At 41.3% G+C, this 19,020-nt stretch overlaps 1 pseudogene; it reads left to right on the forward strand.

The window, feature by feature from the left end:
- Window positions 1-13,305: 13,305 nt before the first annotated feature.
- Window positions 13,306-13,902, forward strand: LOC129505810 (MICOS complex subunit MIC26-like; annotated as a pseudogene).
- The last annotated feature ends 5,118 nt before the right edge of the window (window positions 13,903-19,020 follow it).

Genomic DNA, 19,020 nt, shown 5'->3' on the forward strand with positions numbered 1-19,020 from the left:
GCTTCCCTTACAGCCCTTTTCAAAAGCATTGCTTTTTCATTTTGGCTTTGGACTTCTAAACAGATTTGGAGAGCCCGTTTTCATACCAGTTATTATATTTACCTCTTCTGATTAGATTTCTGTTCAGACCTTCCCTTCTACACTGTTGAAATCTGACATAAATTACTCTAATTATGAAAGCTCCTCTAAAAAGAGCAGTGACAATATACTCTTCTTGGGAACTCTTTTTAATGCAACATCCAAAACGCCTTCAATTGCTGCATCTGGGATGCCAGGAAAAACGTTACTTTTATGGCTGTAGCTCCAAATCTTGGCATGGGGGCAAGCTTAGGAAATTATTGGATGTCTCCTTTGATAGTCCACATGTCTCCCCATGCATACATGTCCCAGGGCTGCATGTGCCTTGTGCTTTCTTTAGCATTCCTGCAGATTCTAGAGCTAGAGCACCTTGCCCTACTCCTTCCATTAGTGGGGCTGATGAGGTGGGGGGCAAGCACTGGCTTGGAAAGCCCTTTGTTTATACCTCTGGGGGATGAAGGGGATCCGTTTCCATTTTCTGTTTCTGGCGCACAGCCCCCGCCCCCAAGAGTTGTGTCTTGGAAGCTATTTTTACAGTGACTGGCTGTTGTGAACTGGCCTGCACTACCGTTCAGCACTCTTTGCTGGGATTCAACATTGGCTTTGTTTGAATGTAAGCAACAGGCCTCTGGATTCCATTTTTCTGGCAGGGGTCTCAGGGCCAGAGGAGAGCCTCATAGAGTTCTCATTTTGCCTGTCTTTGTAGTTCCCCTTGTCTTCTGCTCTTCTCTTGGGGACAGGTTTATGTATCGATTTATTGAGTGGGCCCATTGTGCAGGTTTCATATAGCGTTTGCATGGACGAGATAAAACATTTCTTGCCACTTTGTCAGTGAGACGTCTGGGAAACCCCAGCCTGCCCTGCCCAGCACATTCATCCTGGCAGAAGTTTTTGTGAAGGCTGAGATTGTTTATTCCTCTTGCCTAGAGGGCCCATAAAGCAACTGTGCCTTTGAAGTTTGCTTCCTTAACTCCTTCAGTGACTCAGAACCTCAACGTTGCTAAACTTCCTCTCCCTAGGCTGGCTCTTTCATAATAGGTAAAAGGAAGGGTTGGCAAAAACACAAAATAATGGGATAGCCTTCATTTACTAAGTTGCAGAAATATACTCATCTTCTCTCCCTATTTTAGCTACCATCGACTTAACTGTTTTCTGTGTGCCAAGCAGTGCATGTACATTGCCTTTAAATTTCTCACAACACTATGAGATACTGTAATACAAGCCTAATAGATGAGGATACTGGGATTTAGACATTTTTTTTTAAATGTCCAAAGATCAGGTAAATGGTAAGCAGAGATTCCAACAAATAGAAACACATTTTATGGGCAGCCCGGGTGGCTCAGCAGTTTAGCGCCACCTTCGGCCCAGGGTCTGATTCTGGGGACCCAGGATCGAGTCCCACATCAGGCTCCCTGCATGGAGCCTGCTTCTCCCTCTCCCCGTGTCTCTGCCTCTCTCACTCCTGCGTCTCTCATAAATAAATAAATAAAATCTTAAAAAAAAAAAAGAAACACGTTTTATTCAGCACCTATGGATTGCCCACTATAGTTGCATAATTGGACAAGAACCAAGGTATTCTGGCTCTGGGCCAGTGGTGTCTATGTTGTTATATGCAGGATGAATGATACATTCCAGAAACATTTCTTGGTGGAATGTAGACTTACTGGTCATCTGAAAGTATCTAGAAGCAAAGCCTAAACTGATAAACTCAAGTAGAATCAAAATATCTGCCTTGGAAAGGTTACAAAGTGCTTCTCAAACTTTTACACCAAAGTATCCCTAAAGGGTAGGACATTGTTGCTTTAGGAAGACATTAGTTAATATCTTGTGGCCTCATATATGCTTGACACACTTTTCCTATACCTCTAGGGATGTGCCCCCCCACTCCAAGCCTAGTTTGAGAAGTGCAGGAAGAGATGACATATAATACTTATTAGTTGTGCTCTACCCAACTGAGCTAATAAATGCAACTTAATGGAATTTCAGCCAGCCAGCCAGCCATAGGCAATTGCTTATGGAAAAATTGCAGTAACCTCTGCATTATGCTACATAGGCATTATGATATGGCCTTTAAGGAATTTATAATCGACTATGAAACTGACCCATGAAATGGGTCAAAACTGCTTATAACGAAGTGCTAAGTTTTAACACTTGGATTTAAGGGAAGTAAGGGCTAGAGCATTTATGGAAACCTTCCTGGTAGAGCTGGGAGGGCCAGAATTTGGGAGATGCAGAAGAATCTGAAGATGGGGAAAGAGAGCAAGAGGTTTCTAGGTTGAACCTGACATAAACAAAGGTGTAGAAGAGGAATAAATGGTAGGACTTTTCTGTAAATAACATTAATTATTTGATGATCCTTTCTCAATCACTCTCACTCTAATGTAGAAAACTAGAGAGACTCAGAAGTATGAAGGAGAAAAACAAAATATCATCTATAAACCTGGTGACCCGTGATAATCAATGTTACATTTTGATATGGGCTGTTCTAGTCTTTAGACTGACTAACTAATTAAATAACTAGTTGCCTTGATCAGTGCAGAGCCCTTTATCACTGGAGCAATTCAAGCAGAGGTTTAGTCCTGGAGAGTCCTGGAGTCCTGGAGATTTAGTCCATATGATCTCTTTCACCCCAAGTTCTAGGACTTACATTGTTAGCTGTGGAAATCCATGCTCAAAAAGATAATGATACTCTTTCTTATGATGGGACAACAATTGATTTCCTCAGTACTGTTATTGAGTAGCAAGATAAATATTACTGGGAAGTAGAAATCAATGATCTTTGCGGTGCTGGAGTTAGTTCTTATATATTTTAGAACTAATATATCTATATTGCTTTATCTCTTGCCATATTATGTGAGAGCTTCCCTTAGATGAGGAACCTTTGAAGATACATTCTTACCTCTACCTGCCTGAGTCCCAGCTCATCCGTTGTCTTCTCTGAAAACATCCTGACTCTCTAAGGCGGAGGAAGAAGACAGGCCTTTGTATTCCCAAGGGACTCTGTGCTGACCCACCACAGAGCCTGCCCACAGTAATGAAATTACCTGTTTATTTGTCCCCCATCCTGGGCTGCAAGCTCAGTAGGAGCAGGACTCTATAGTCTTCTCAAGAAGACATTAGCCAGTGAATAAACCCCCCTGGCTATAAGGCCATATCAGAGAGGCTGTGGAGGCATTCCTCGAGCATGGAAGAGCATGGCGCCCTTCCTTGTGAACTTACCTCCTCATAAGAACCTGAAGAAGCATTGGGTGCTTTCCTTCCTCAGGACTGCATTGGGGTCTGCAATTCTATCTCCTCACCAAGGGCAGAAAATATAGCTGGGACCATGCATGAAATATAGCTGGGACACAAGAGGGTGTAAGAACATGATTAAAGGTGACATGGGGTCAAGGTATGACATGGCTAAAGGGATTCCATGCGCAAAGAAGGAGACTTTCTTCTGAAGTCAGATCAGGTGTACACTTTTCCTAAAGCTGCTATGACATTCATCGTCAGAAAAGGACCTTTATAGCTCTCCTCTGTGGTGGCCTGAGAGTACTGCCTTCTTACAACACTCAGTCCTGCTCCAGGGAAACAGAACAGAAGAACCATAGCTTCTCCCTTTCCCAACCTCCAGCATTCAGCTTGTCCCGTGTCAGGCTCCTGATGCTGCCAGCTGTCAGTGAGGCCTGGGCCAGAGAAAACACTACAACAGGCTCATCAAGAATTCTGGACACAGTGTTTAAGCCTGGAACATACTGGAGCTGAATTCATGTGAGATTCACTCAAGTTCCAAGAGCCTGAGTTGAGATGTAAAAGGTCTCTACTTCCGAGTGAGCTTCTACTCCTCTGATGGAGTCACTAGGCAACAGTTTTCTGTGGCACTAAAAACCATGTGGGTAAAAGATTATTTATTTCTATATATGGCCAGAAAAGAGCCCAATCAAGGGCTGGCTTCCTGGTTGACCCTCTCTAGTTTTTCCAGATCTGCAGCCTCCAGAGACTTCCAGGCTGGACATTGGTTTCTATGGCCTGTGTGTGATTGGGCTCAGCAGCAGAAAAGTTGGTTCCCAGCGCGACTGATCCCAGTTGTCCTCATCCCCTACCCTTCTCCCCTTGCCTCTCCTCTCTCAGAATGCTGCAGCTAAAATGCAAATAATGAAGCTCTCACAGCTGCAGCCCTGCTAAAAATAGCAAGTTTGTTTATTTTTATGTTCAAGAAGCCCTTTTCCTGCTGTTGCTGTTGTTATGAGCATAACTCCCAGGCAGGAATGGGAAGGACTCTGTGTGCTGGTCACCAGCCAAATGAATTCTGTCCTGTGCTAGGGGCTCACATCGCAAAACTTATTCAGGGGCCAGAGGATCTGGTGATCTGTTTTCTTTTTTGAGCCTTTCCTGCCTTAGCTGACACCTGCTCTACAGAATGGGTTTCTCGGTTTTTAGATGATCTGCATGAATGTACTTCCCTCTCAGAGACAGCCTCCCCTTTACTTATGATCTGCTCATAGGAGAGGTGTGGGCAGAGGAAAGGACCCTGGGCTAAGAGGCAAGAAGCCTGGGTGACCTTGGGCAAATCACTACCTCTCCGCTTGGTTTTCCCATCTATAAAATGAGTGTAACTGTGTTTGCCTACAACTGAAGTGCAGTAATGGATATAAAACAACTTTGAAAAGTTCAAGACATCTGCAGATGAGCTGTTTTCTACTTTTGCTAAATGAACCCAGGCTTCCCACGTGTGTCCCAAGGGTAGATATTCCTGTTGCCTCAAAGGGCTTTTGAATGGCCCCTCCCAAAAGGAGTATTAGAAAGGGGACAAGGAAACAGTACTTGAGGAGGTATGTTTGGATCATATTTCTTTTGAGATCTGAACAAAACAAACTCCTGAGAGGTGATCTAGTCTAGAACAGAGACTCTTAGTGAAGATCTGTGATATTGATGAAAGGTACTGGCACATTCTGTTAGCTTGCTGGAGGTTTTGGAGTGACAACTGTCCTGCTACGCGTCTTATCTCCCTTCTTATAATGTAAAACTGTTATTTATAGTTATCTTCCAGCTAGAAGACATCTTCATTTGCTCAACCACTTAGATCATGTGGGTTTTTTTTTAAAGTTTTTATTTATTTATTTATTTATTTATTTATTTATTTATTTATTTATGAGACACACACACACACACACACACAGAGAGAGAGAGAGAGAGAGAGAGAGAGGCAGAGACACAGGCAGAGGAGAAGCAGGCTCCATGCAGGGAGCCCGATGCGGGACTTGATCCTGGATCTCCAGGATCACGCCCTGGGATGAAGGTGGCGCTTAACTGCTGAGCCACCCAGGCTGCCCGATCATGTGGTTTATACCACACATGTGGAGCTTATCACCTGGTTTCTAGACAGTGTCCCAGGGAGACACTTTCTCTTCGAAGATCCTAATGGCTGAGGGCAGGGCTGTGTTGGATGCCTCTGACTCATCTGGAGCCACTGTGACTATTTGCTTGTTTTTTGTTTGTTTTTTGTGGAGAACCCTGGCATACTTGGGACTGGTCCTAGAGCCTCAGTCTCACTGGCATTTATATCTTACAGGCTTCTCTGTTGTAAGCAACACAAGAATGACTTTTATTAAAACAGCAAAAGAATTTTTTTATAATAAATTTGTTTTTTATTGGTGTTCAATTTACCAACATACAGAATAACACCCAGTGAGCAAAAGAATTTTTAAATTAAATTTTAATTTAGTTTTATAATTAAATTAAAATTAAATTAGATTATAATTAAAATTTGCGGGCTCTGTGACTTGGATGAATTATTTCTTCTGGTTAGTCTTTTTTTTAAATTTTGTTTTTATTTATTCATGAGAGATACACAGAGACAGGCAGAGACATAGGCAGAGGGAGAAGCAGGCTCTCTGCGGGGAGCCTGATGCCCGATTCCATCCAAGGATCCCAGGATCATGACCTGAGCCACCCAGGTGCCCTTCTTTTGGGTATTCTTAAACTAGATTTAGCATTTCCATAAGTTTTGAATGTAGATAACAAAGCAGGTCTCTGCTCTGTGAATTTATTACTGTTAGAAATCATAGATATTTTTAAGTCAATTTCAGTTGTTGCAGACATTTCAAAATATAGTTTATACTCATTACTACTTCTGGGTAAGAGTGATTTAGAAGACTTACCACTAGATTTATTTAATGTACTAATAAAAAAAAGCACAGATATTATGCTATCATATATTTGTTTTTAAAAAATTTCTAACTGTATTTCAGAATTGTTGGCTATTATATTTTGTGCATTTACAAACACTCTCAGGGCACCTGTATGGCTCAGCTGGTTAAACTTCTGGCTTCAGCTCGGGTCCTGATCTCAGAGTCATCTAGCCACAAGAGTCCAGGAGGCTCTGGCTCTGTGCTCAGCGAGGAGTCTGTTTCTCCCTCTCCCTCTACCCCTCCCCCTGTTTGTGTGTGCTCTCTCTCTCTCTCAAATAAATAAATGAAATATTTAAAAAACCAAAACATTCTCCATATACTTCATAGGCTTTACCAGGCTACCAAAGGGAGGCGTGGCACATGAAAGTTTAAGAACTCCCTGACCTAAAGCATGTTAGCTAGCTCACAGCACAATTGGCTACATAACTTGCAGGGCCCTGTGCCAAATGAAAATATGAGGCCTTTTGGTCAAAATTTTAAGAACTGGAAGATGTACAGCAGAGCATTAAACCAAGAATGAGACCATGCTGAGTCTGGGGCCCTGTGTGACTACACAGGTTGCTGACCTGTGAATTGGGAACTGGCTCGTAGAATTTCCAGGAAGGTCAAAGGGCCAGACTCAGGGCCTATGCGGTCAGGGGAAGTACCCAAATTGTGCTGGAGAACTGGTCTGGTGATGACCTCGTGCTGTTCCTGCAGAGCACAGATACCTTGGCTTGTCCCTGTGCCACATCAAGAGTAAAAAGCTGGAAACCGCCCCTGGGATCTGGTGTCACTGATATGTCAGTAAACTGGATGGAGCTGTCTGCATTGCCAGGATGGATTCTGTGCGACTCCTGAGCTTCTGTATGATTAGTTTCCAATTTAAAGTCTGCACTAGATGGATATTATTGGAGGAGTCTCGTTCATGGTCATTCCTTCAGCCATGGGGAAGTTAGTTAGCAAATATTTATCATTGCTCACCTCCATGGACCAGCTCTGCCTCACAGGGAGAGGGATTCCCCAAACATAAAAGGGGTTCAGTTGCTAAGTGGCTAAAAAGCATGAGAAATGTCCTTGATAATACCCATATACCCAATGGATATCCTGATCACTGGATATACTCCTGAAGGAAGTCCTGGGCTTGCAAGAACAGGTGGCTATTTCTAGGTAGATGAGGCTATTCTCCAGAGAATACATACTGAAACATTTTAAATCTCTGGGACATTTGAATGGTTGCTAGGATAATAAGGCAGAGTATTTGGAAGAGAGATTATTTAAGAAAGTCACAACCTAGGGAGGTAGAACACAGAAGCTTGGGACTTCCACCAAATCTTTTCTATCTGCAAGACCAGACAATACCAGAAAGAATGGAGGGGCTCTCCACTGTCACACACGCAAGGTCTAGTTAGTTTAAGAGTTTCCTGGAAGCAAGAGACAGTGAGTCCACATGGATATACTTAAAGTTGAGTCAAGACAAAGGGAATGAAGATTGCTGTAGAAATGAGCCTCCATGTGATGCAGTGTGGTGCCACTCTGTGGAGTAGGGCCTGGGTCCCCAAGCTTCAGCTCATAGATCGTTTGCCTTCTCACCCTTACCAAAAAATTAATCAGTAAGTAAGGGATAGGCTGTCCTGTTTCTTTATCCCCAAAGAGTGGTGGGTGGGCTGTTCTTTGGAAAGTGGTGCAAGGACAGAGCTACTCCCACAGGGCTCAATGGGAGTCCAGGAGAGTGAAAGTTGCTCTCTAGAAGGGCAGCTGAGGGAGAGATTACAGCTCTCTGTCTGGGTGCTCAGCTATATGGCAGGTTCTGAGAGGCCAGCTACGTAGGGAGCCCTGCAGGCCAAGACAGAGGAGCCCTCCTTCCACCCGAAGGGACCACCCATAAGAGTTTACCTGAGAGGCCAAAAGGCACTACCTGTGGGGATGTCCTGAGAAGGAGCAAAAGGAAATAAATACTCCTTACCCAGCTCCTGACACCTATCAAGTGCTCTGCATCCATTGTGTCCTTTATTCCCAAGGGTCACTTGAGAAAGAGAACATTTTCTCCATTTTACAGCCTGGAGAGCCAAATCCTAGAGCCACCAGCTCTCTTTACCTTACCAACGTGTTACCTCGAGGGGAAAAGAAATTGGCCACCATCTTTTGATCTATAGTAAAAGGCTGGAGGTTTTGTCTTTTTAATATACTTTTCACCAGAGAAAGAGAAGAATAATCATTACCCTTCCCACCCATCAAACAAATACTCTTTAGCAAAGAACTCTTGACTTACTATTATTATTATTATTATTATCACCACTTATTTTTCTATTTTAAAAATAAAGATTTGAGTAAACTCTGGAATAATTTTAGATTTACAGAAGCATTGCATAGATAAGTCCCTTTCACTCAGTTTCCCCTAACTTTAACATCTGATATAATTGTGGTGCATTTGTCAAAACTAAGAAATTAGCATTGATAGTATACAATTAATTGATCTGTGGAGTCTTTGGATTTGCCTACCAGTTTACCCACTAATGTCCTTTTTTGTTTGTTTTAGAATCCAATTTAGGATACCACACTGCTGTAGGGGAAACCTTGAATATTAAGAGAACTTTCAGGGTGCCCATGGAGGGTTTGACCCAGGATAGAAATGGTTTCTTTGTATTTTTCCTCATTTTTCCTACGGAAGTAGCATGAATATTAAGTGTTCTTTAAAGTTTTGTAGCTTTGATGGATCCTTAGTGGCTTCCTTGGGATGTTAATGCCAGACAAGTTGAAGCTGTATAAGGATTTTGGAATAAAGATGCTTCCAAGATGCAAAATATTGTGGTTTTTGTTTGTAAATATGGGATACATGAGTCTCTTTCTTCCCTCAAATTCTAAGTACTAAAGCACAGTTGCTTTGCACACGGACTTCTACCTCACATCTTCCTGTGAATTCATATAGGTTTGGGCTCAGAGTCTTGCTCTGTGCTGAGGGGAAAAGACACTAAATGTAGGTGAGATATTGTCTGAACTGAACCTTACCATTGGTTTCCCTGGGTTATTCTATCCACTGTTCATAGCACTGGGTGCGCACTGGCAGCATTTCAAGTCGTGGAGTGTCTTACTATATTTGGGCTTCTGCTTATCGATTGGGCATCCTTGCTAATATAGTTTGTTTTCTTCTGAAATGGAACTAAAACTGGCATTATAGGGAGGTGTTCTTGGGTCTATGAAAGGTCCCTTTTTATAGTCTACTGGTCTGAGGTCCTGGTGCTTTTGGAAATCTGCAAAATTTCAGGAGGTAGGCAGCTGGTGAGAGTGGGGGGAGGGGTGGGGTCCCTGTCATGATTATATGGAGCCAAGATCCCACAGAATACAGTGGGTATTAGAGTTATTTGTGAGGATTTGTGGGATAGATATAGCATAATCATAAGTGCTCAACTGATAATTTAGCCCCCTATTCCTAATCTTTAATCCTCCATAATATAAACATGTGGATATATTAAACAACTGTATGTATAACTTTATCCATCTGCCCATAGCCCACCTAACTCTTAGGGCTTATTTTTAGAACAGTGATCATTGCTAATAGTTGAGCATTTACTATGTCAGGCAACCTGCCATATCCTTTACATGGTTTGTATAATTTTCCACAACTCTATGAGGTGAGTAGCATTATTATGTTTACATTTTGGATGTAAATTAAGAAACTTAATTTTTCATCCAAAGTCACATAGCTAGGAAGTAGTGAAGCCAGAACTCAACTTAGAGCCGTCTAATTCTGAATCCAGTATTCTCTTAGCCACCTTGCTGCACTGAGCCAAGAGATATAGATAGTTGGTAAATACACTTACACTTTCCCAGTCAATGACTCCATACCTCCCCCCCTTTAAGCAAAGGTTACTCAAGTTCCAGAAATCAATAATCTACATCATTTATTGAGTTTTTTTCTACATTCAGAGCTCTGTGCTTGATGCTGAAAGGCATAGAGAGATAAAAGAAAATTAACCAAGTTCTGGAGTGGAAAAAGCCCAGGAGAATGGAATTCTCATCCCAATGCCATCATGATTGGTTTGGCCACATCGTTCAACTTCTTTGGGCATCAAATAATTTATTGGTAAAGTGAGCAGGATTAGATAAACCCAAAGGTCCCTTGGCCTGTTCTTTGATTTTGTCCCTCCATCTTTGTGCCAGACATGGCACAGGATAATACCAGATGTCATCCCTGCCCACAAGGATCATAGAACAAAACCTTCAAACACGTGACACAATCGGAGAACAGCAGAGTGGTGAATTGTCTACCGTAGGCTATAAGCAATCACTGGACATGTACTTACATGAATCTCTTATGTACTCAGCACTGTTAGGTATAAGAGACATATATCATAATTTCTGTCCTTAATAAAGGTACAAATTAGCTGGAAAAACAGGACATAAGTACTTGGAACGATGACTAATACATTAGATAATTAAGTGCTAAGTTATGCTGTGCAGTCATTGTATGATGATGGTAAAATGGTAACAAGCAACATTTGTTGAATTTGTAGGTATGTGCAAGATTTAAGGATGGCAAAAATCCCTCAACAATCAAGATAAGTAATACTTTAATGCAATATTTTTTAAAAATTGAAAAATGCAAAAACTTCACAATGAGCAAACTATCAAGATTTTAAATAAAGACAAGTCCAGTAGTATTGATTTTTTCCTTCTGTCTCAGGCTCAAGTATGACTCAGCAGAGCATTGTGTGCTAGCTACTACATCTTATTGCTTTACATTCATTGTCTTATTCAATCCTCACAATGACCTGATTATTAGATCCCACTATTAGCCTCATTTTATGGATGAGGAAACTAAGGCTTGAATCACTCAAGTCACAGAGGTGATAAGAGGCAGAGACAGAACTTGAACTCGGGTCTCTGGTTTCGTAATTCATGCTTTTAAACACTGCCTCATATGCCCTTACATATATACAGACAGAGCCCCCTGCCCCAGTAGAAGGCTATACCCCAGTGTTGCCGAGCTAGAGGTGGGCTCTGCTGGGGGCAACACTGTGGTCCTCCTGGAGGGGTGCTCAGCGCACCTGTGCTCTTCACGCCCATTGCCTCCTGGCCAGAACCTTTGGGGCAGGGGATGGGGGTGGGCTGCTGTTCTCATCCTACCCTGTAAATTCCATGAGGCTGGGAACCACAGCCAAGGGGGGCTCCACCTAACACCAAAACTCCAGGGTACACTTCACGCTCATTTCATCCATAAGTAGGAAATCCAAGGTGGAGTTCATCCGAATTGTGCTTTTTGCCTGACCCCACAAAAAGAAGGCTCTGTGGTGTTTACCAATATGTCACAGCAAAGGAAACCATGCTGAACGCAGAACCTGTCTTAGAAACATTTGTCATCTTAGGCCCCATCTGCAGCCCCAAGCTCTATTTCCGGGCAGGAAATGAAACCACAGTGAGCAAGGTAAATCTTGAGCTTCAAGTTAGCAATTTGGGAGCAGTCATCATCGTCTTTCAGCTTAACTTCTAGCACACATTTGCCTGAGGTCGGGGTGGGGGGGGGCGGGGTGGGGAGGGTTGGGGAACAGAGACAGTGACCAGATGGGCCTGGGGGCATTTCAACTGAACTGTGTGGTTTGAGTCAAGAATCCACCCATGTGCCTTGGGGTGCTGGGGGTTACATTTCTGCTCCCCAGGACAATTCGTTCTTAGTACAGATAAAGGCTTGGGATAGATAACTAGATGTGGGGTAAAAAGAAAAGTCAGAATTACCCAACTGTCAGTACTGAGAACTGATTTGGAGGTTATCTGGTCCAAGTCTTCATTTTATAGACGTGGAATTAGAAGCCCAGAGAAATTATGTGACCTTAGGAAAGGTCGCATAAGCATTTTTCTGGCAGGCACGAGACATGAAATTGGGTAGATGACATTTTGAAGTGGCAATTTTAATGTAACCATAGGGCCATTTCGATGATGCCTAAAAAGTACTGCTTTCAGCAGCACAACACACACGTTTACTTTATTCTTTGACCTCACCTTATCTATCCCCTTATCTCAGGTCTTGTGGGAAAACATACAGAGATCATTTAGTGATTCCTGCAGTGGAGGCCTTTGGGCAACATTATTGACTATTTCTGTAGCATAAATAAGATGATCTGTAGTAGCACAAAAGCCTAGGGTGTCATGGGTCTTGCTATAAATTAGCATGTCTTGTCTTTGTTTTCAGTTATTTTACTTTTTTGTTTTATTGTGTGGTTTTTTTTTTTTAAGATTTTATTTATTTATTCATGAGAGACACACACAAAGAGAAAGAGGCAAAGACACAGGCAGAGGGAGAAGCAGGCTCCATGCAGGGAGCCTGACATGGGACTTGATCCTGGGTCTCCAGGATCATGCCCTGGGCTGAAGGTGGGGCGAAACCGCTGAGCCACCCAGGCTGCCCATGTTTTATTGTTTACTGTGATAAAAAATTTTCTCTTTTCATACTATGGAAGAAAGAATCTATGGCTAAGGTTTCATAATGTACGTACTTGAGGTATGTCCAACCTTCCCCTCTGCCCCTTCCCCACCCTCTTAATATATATATTAGGTGGACCTGATGAGTTCGTGGAATAGAGAGTATAAGTTCATGGTATCCACATCAACAAAATGGGAATAATTATTTGTTGCCAGTTTCCCAAAGATAGTAAAATATCTTATACATGTAAGATATTATATACACATACATTATCTATGACGTATAAATGACACAGTTCTTATGGAACTACCCTGAGTTTTCTATTTTTCCCGTTTATTTGGACTTTGAGCCTTTTTCCAAGGGATCCCCCTGCCTGGACTGCCCTTACCTTCTGCTGGCATGCCAAACATTTTATCCTTTAAGGTCCAACTCAGTTGTTATTACCTCTGAGAAATGTTTCCTTAATCTTTTAGCATAAATGGACCACTCCCTTTTTTGTGCTATCATATGTCTTTGGACATCCCTCAAGTATAGCCAGTCACTCTTTACTTGGAATTATTTATTTAGGGATTGTGATCCATCCACTTCCTGAGCCCAGCATGGTACCTGGCACGTAACAAAGCTCAATAACCCACCGGAGCCACCTCTGCCAGCAACATGTTCAAGGTAATTCCGAGGTCTGTGGGGCCAGCCAGCCTGAGTCTGCTCACCTTTAAAGTCTATGCGTCACTTCAAAGGGACTCACCTCACAAAACTTCTGTGAAGGTTAATGAGCTTTCACTCTACTGGGTTCCTGAGGGTCAATCTAAATATGTGGAGGAGCCAAGGACCCAGCTTGAAGAAAGCATTTCACATCTCTGACATTATTGCGAGCCATATACAAATTGGTGTCAGGAAATGTACTCACAAACAAAGCCCAAGATGCAGAGCTTGGTTCAATGGGGGTTAGACAGCTATGAATATCTCCAAAATGCACCTCCTGGATTTTTTCCAAGACTGGTATTATTGGTTTTGCTGGCATTGTTGGACTTCTTTTGGCTAGAGGGTCAAAAATAAAGAAGCTGGTGTATCCACCTGGGTTCATGGGACTAGCTGCCTCTCTTTATTATCCACAACAAGCCATCGTATTTGTCCAGGTCAGTGGGGGAGAAATTATATGACTGGGGTTTATGAGGATACATAGTTGTAGAAGATTTGTGGAAGGAGAACTTTCAAAAGCCAGGAAATGTGAAGAATTCACCTGGAAATAAGTAGAATGCTCCATGCTCTGCTCATTTTAATCAGTTATAGGTAAATATTGGAAACTCCATGCATTTTCTACAGAAAAATGGCAGAGAAGTCAGTACTGAATGTAGTAAATTGGGTTTCTTCTTCAGGAAAAACTATACCAGGCTTCTTTGTTATCTTGGGTGATACCATACTACTGGCGGACTAATCGGAAATCCTTTCACCTAGAGATAATGTCCAGCATTAGAACTCCTGGTTCTCATGTTGCTATTTATGTACATAATTAAAATTCTGAATTAAAAAAAAGCTCAATAAATACTGGTTAGGTAAACCATGTCTTCTGGGGCGATGATGCTCTAGAAAGTGTTCTAGCAGCTGCTTCAGTCATAGGAACCTAGGACAACTGGTCTCCTGCTCCCCAGATCCTGTGGAAAGACATGGCAACAGATGTCATGAATCCATATGCCCTTTGATACCGGGAGCACTTTTGCTTCCGATTTTCCCAGTGAGAGACCAAGATTTTGGGTACTGTGCCCCTAGGAAATCATATAAACTTGAGGCTATAAAAGAAAACCTGATTTTTTTTTCAAATGATTTCTAGTTTCCCTCACTATTGCTTTTTAAAAATAAAATACTTATTGAAGTATAATCATTATCCCGTGCTGATTCCAAATTACCTTTTTATGCTGTTACCTCTTCCCATCTCTGTGATTTTATGCTCTGACAAAACATTTGTCAGTCAATAAGTATTTATTGAGAGCCCTGCAGGGTATCTAACATTTTTAACACACATCATACTTTGCTTAAATATTCTCCTGGTGTTATAACTTTGGCTTCTAATACAGTCTAAATGAGAAAAATATTTCACTTGAAGGTGTTTGGAAGTTCCTAATCTTGAGATTGGTGCTTCTGATGGGGAAAGAGACAGTCACAATTTATTGGCCTACTATGTGGCAGGAATTATGCTCCAGAGTTTACATATATTATCTTATTTGATCCTTACACCTATTCCATGTGTAGGTGGTCTGATACTGCATTTTATGGCTAAAAAAAAAAACAGATTCAGAGAGGGCAAGCAGCTGTAACTGGCAGAGGGTCAGTCCAGGGCTTGAATTCAGGCCTATCTAGGCTAACATCCACACAGTTTCCTATGCATTATTTTCTTATTTCATTAAAGTACCCTAATGGCAAACATTTGGAATGATTACAACTGAAGATAGATTGTAAATTCCTCAAGGTTGAGACTGTGCATAAAACTGAAATTTGCTTTTTGATGATTTTGACATGTCTTTGTGTCTCTTTTTTTCCCTATACATGAAAGATAGGACTCAAATTGGGATTCCTCCCTAAGCAGCTGGAAATGATGTGATGGTTTCTCACTCTCCCTCTTTTTGTCAGTTCCAAAGAACAATTCACAAAACTTAGCCCCAAACTCAAAAGCTACCCAGTGATGTTCATGATTCCAACCACATAGTCATTCTTTTTTGTTTGTGCTTTCTATATGATTTTCATGTATCTTTCTGTTCGTTCTCTCTTTCCCTCTTTAAAACAACCCGGAGCAAAGTAAAACAAAACCCAAAAATCTATACTCTGTAATTTACAAGGTATTTCGAGGTCATTCACTCATTTGTCCATTCATTCAATTGAACAATTTGTTTGCCAATCGATTTTGAGCTCTTTGATATGTCTAAAGTGTGTGAGAAATCCCCATCCCTGAGGAACTCTTAGGTGACCATCCACCAGCTGACTGCAAGACCGTGTATTTATTTCATAATAGTCCTGTGAACAAAGTCTAAAAGACTTCAGAAGAATAAGAAATGAATGTTATTGAAAGAGGAGAAAAGGGAGAACAAGGAAACCAACAGAATAGGGGAGTCATGTGAGCTGGGTATTTAGCCATTCAATCCATGAACATGTACTTGACCATCTCCTATGTGTTAGGCATTATTTGAGGCACCAAAAATGGAAACGTGATTATCTTCAGAGAGCTCACAGAGCAGAAGAGGGAAAAAGACATGTAAGCAACTGAGAGATAGATACTAAGACAGATGTACAAATTACAGTGTGACTGCAGAGGGAGGAACAAGCAGGAATTCCTAGAGGAGGTGGATTTAGCTGAATCTTGAAGGATATAAAATATTGATGTTTTGAAAGCTATGAAGGTGTTTTTTGGGGGTAGAGTGAGCAAAAACCTCCATGAAACAGCAGGGCATGCTAAGGAATTTCAAGCAGGCAAGAGTTGGAGAGGGGAGTGGGAGCAGATGGGCAGCAGTAGAGGATGAGTCCAGGTTGATAGGCAAAGGTTGATGGAACCAAAATGGCCTTGAATGCCAAGCTAAGGAGTTCTTATTCTACAGACCTTGGAAAGCCATGGGAAGATTTTGAAATGAGGGATGATATTTGAGTATGTTTTCATCTATGTTATCAATGAAAATAAATGTTTGAAAGAGAAAATTTAATATTTTTCATATATGTTACTGGAAAAGTTTTTTTAAAAAAGCATTTACGATTACATAATAAATTTAAAGGAGAAAATCTTGCAAATAATGAATGTAGTTTTTAACATTTTTAAAAAAGATTTTATTTATTCATTGATTTTAGAGAGAAAGATAAAGTATGCATGAGCGGGGGGAGAAGCAGAGGGAGAGAGAGAGAATCTCAAGCAGACTCAGCCCTGAGTGTGGGGCCTGACATGGAGCTTGATCTCACAAGGCTAAGATCATGACCTGAGCCAAAACCAAGAGTTGGATGCTTAATTGACTGAGCCACCCAGGTGCCCCTGAATGTAATTTTTAAATTACATTTTTTATTTTCAAATAGTTGTAGGTTCACAAGCAATTATAAAAACTAATTTAGAGACATCCTATGTACCTTTTACCCAGTTTCCTCCAATGGTACTATCTTATAACACAATGGTACGATTTTACACAACTAGGATATTAACATTGATACAGTTAAAATAAAGAACATGTCCATCACCACAAGAATCCCTCATGTTGACCTTTAATAACCATACACTTCTCCCCCACTCACTCCTGAAAACCTGGAAATTTATTATTTTTTTCCTTTTTTGGATAGTGCTTTGGATGTCAAGTCTAGGAATTCTTTGCCTAGCACTAGATCCAATTAAAAAATGGGCAGAGGGGACACCTGGGTGGATCAGTGGTTGAGCATCTGCCTTTGGCCCAAGGTAGGATCCGGGATCGAGTCTCACATCAGGCTCCTTGCAGGAAGCCTACTTCTCCCTTGGCCTGTGTCTCTGCCTCTCTCTCTCTGTCTTTCATGAATAAGTGAATAAAATCTTAAAAAAAAAAAAAAAGGGCAGAGGACCTAAATAGACATTTTTCCAAAGGAGATATTCAGATGGCCAACAGACACATGAAAAGATGCCCCACATCACTAATCCTCAGGGAAATGCAAATCAAAACTACCGTGAAATTATCACCTCACTCCAGTCACCATGGCTAATGTCAACAAGATAAGAAATAACACGTATTGGCCAGGAGAAAAAGGTACCCTCATGCACTGTTGGTGGGAATGCAAATTGGTGCAACCATTGTGGAAAGCAGTACGGAAATTCCTCAAACATTAAAAATAGAAATGCTGTATGATACAGTAATTCCACTACTGGGTATTTTCCGAAAGAAAACAAAAACACTAATTTAAAGAGTTACATGCACCCCATGTTTATTTTAGCATTATTTACAACAGCCAAACTATGGAAGCAACCCAAATGTCCATTGATAGATGAATGGATAAAGAAGGTGTGGTATGTATATACAATGAAGTATTAGTCATAAAAAGAACGAGATCTCACCATTTGCAACAACATGGTTGGATGCCAAGTGAAGTAAGTAAGATGGAGAAAGATATATTGATCATCTGCATTTAATATGGTTATTTATAGGGTTGAGGTCTTGTTTTCTTACTCTTCTGTTTTCTTTTTGTTTTGTTTTTCTGTTTTTTTTTTTCCTGCAGGTTATGTGAATGTATTTTAGAATTCCATTTTGATTTTCTTCCATTTTTATATATTTTCATATTGTGATTTATTTTATGCGTGTTCATAATTACTCACTGCAGCACTTTATCATTGCTGTGCCTTGAAATCTTTGCCAGGTACCTATACCAGATCTTTCATCTGAATGTGGCTCTATTATTTGTCTTTTTACATTCAGTTTGAGATCTTCCTGGTTGTTGATATGATAAATGATTTTTCAGTGGAAACTTGAACATTTTCCTGTTATGTTCTGAGATTCTAGATTTTTTTAAACCTGTTTCTGTTGGCTTCTTTGGGTAGGCATCGCATCATTACTATAAGGTGGAGGTAGAAGTCTAGGTCCCCACCTATCCTTTGTTAACAGTTGATCTCTGAGGGGCCTACTCTTTGTTACTACCAGGTAGAGGTGGGAGTTCCAGCCCCTACAGACTCTACAGTTAGGGTGACTTTGTTGCTACCAGGTGTTGGTGAAAGTCCTGACTCTCCACTAGGCCTCCTTCCACAGGAGAAGGAGAGGGGATTCTTGTTTTTGTTGGATGGGGGTGGAAGTCCAGGCTCTCAGCATGGACTCTACAGATACAATGAGGATAAGAGTCCAGATGCCATACTCAACTTTCCCTGACACCACCCAATGTGTTGGGGGCACCCCCCTTATGGCCTTGTGAGGGGAAAGTCTAGGCTCTCACATGGACTTTTCTGGCATGGATGAGGCTACAGATAATTTTTGGAGTTTGGCTGGGGTAAACAGGTGATAATCCAACAAGTTTCTAGTCTGCTAGGCTGCCCCTGTCCTATTCCTTTGGTGAGAGAGAGGTGGCTTTTGTTGGGGCTTGTTTTGCCTACCTGTTGGTGCTTCTGGTTGCTGGGTTGTTTAGCTCAAAGTCTGGAATATATGAGGCAGAAAGAAAATCCAAGGCACTGACCACTGTCATTCATTTGGGTTCTGACACCTCTAGCTAGTCGGCCTTCTCTCTACCTTTCAGAGTCTTCTTATCTTTATCTTACATATAATATTCAGGGTTTTAACTGTACATAATGGAAGGAATAGATATGTCAAAGTATGTCTATTCTAGGTTCCCTGAAGAAATATCAAATGTAAATATTTTAAATAAAGTTGAATTTTAATTGGAATTTTTTGAAATGTAATT

This window comes from Nyctereutes procyonoides, unplaced genomic scaffold (assembly GCF_905146905.1).
Source record: "Nyctereutes procyonoides isolate TBG_1078 unplaced genomic scaffold, NYPRO_anot_genome, whole genome shotgun sequence".
Classification (NCBI taxonomy): domain Eukaryota; kingdom Metazoa; phylum Chordata; class Mammalia; order Carnivora; family Canidae; genus Nyctereutes; species Nyctereutes procyonoides.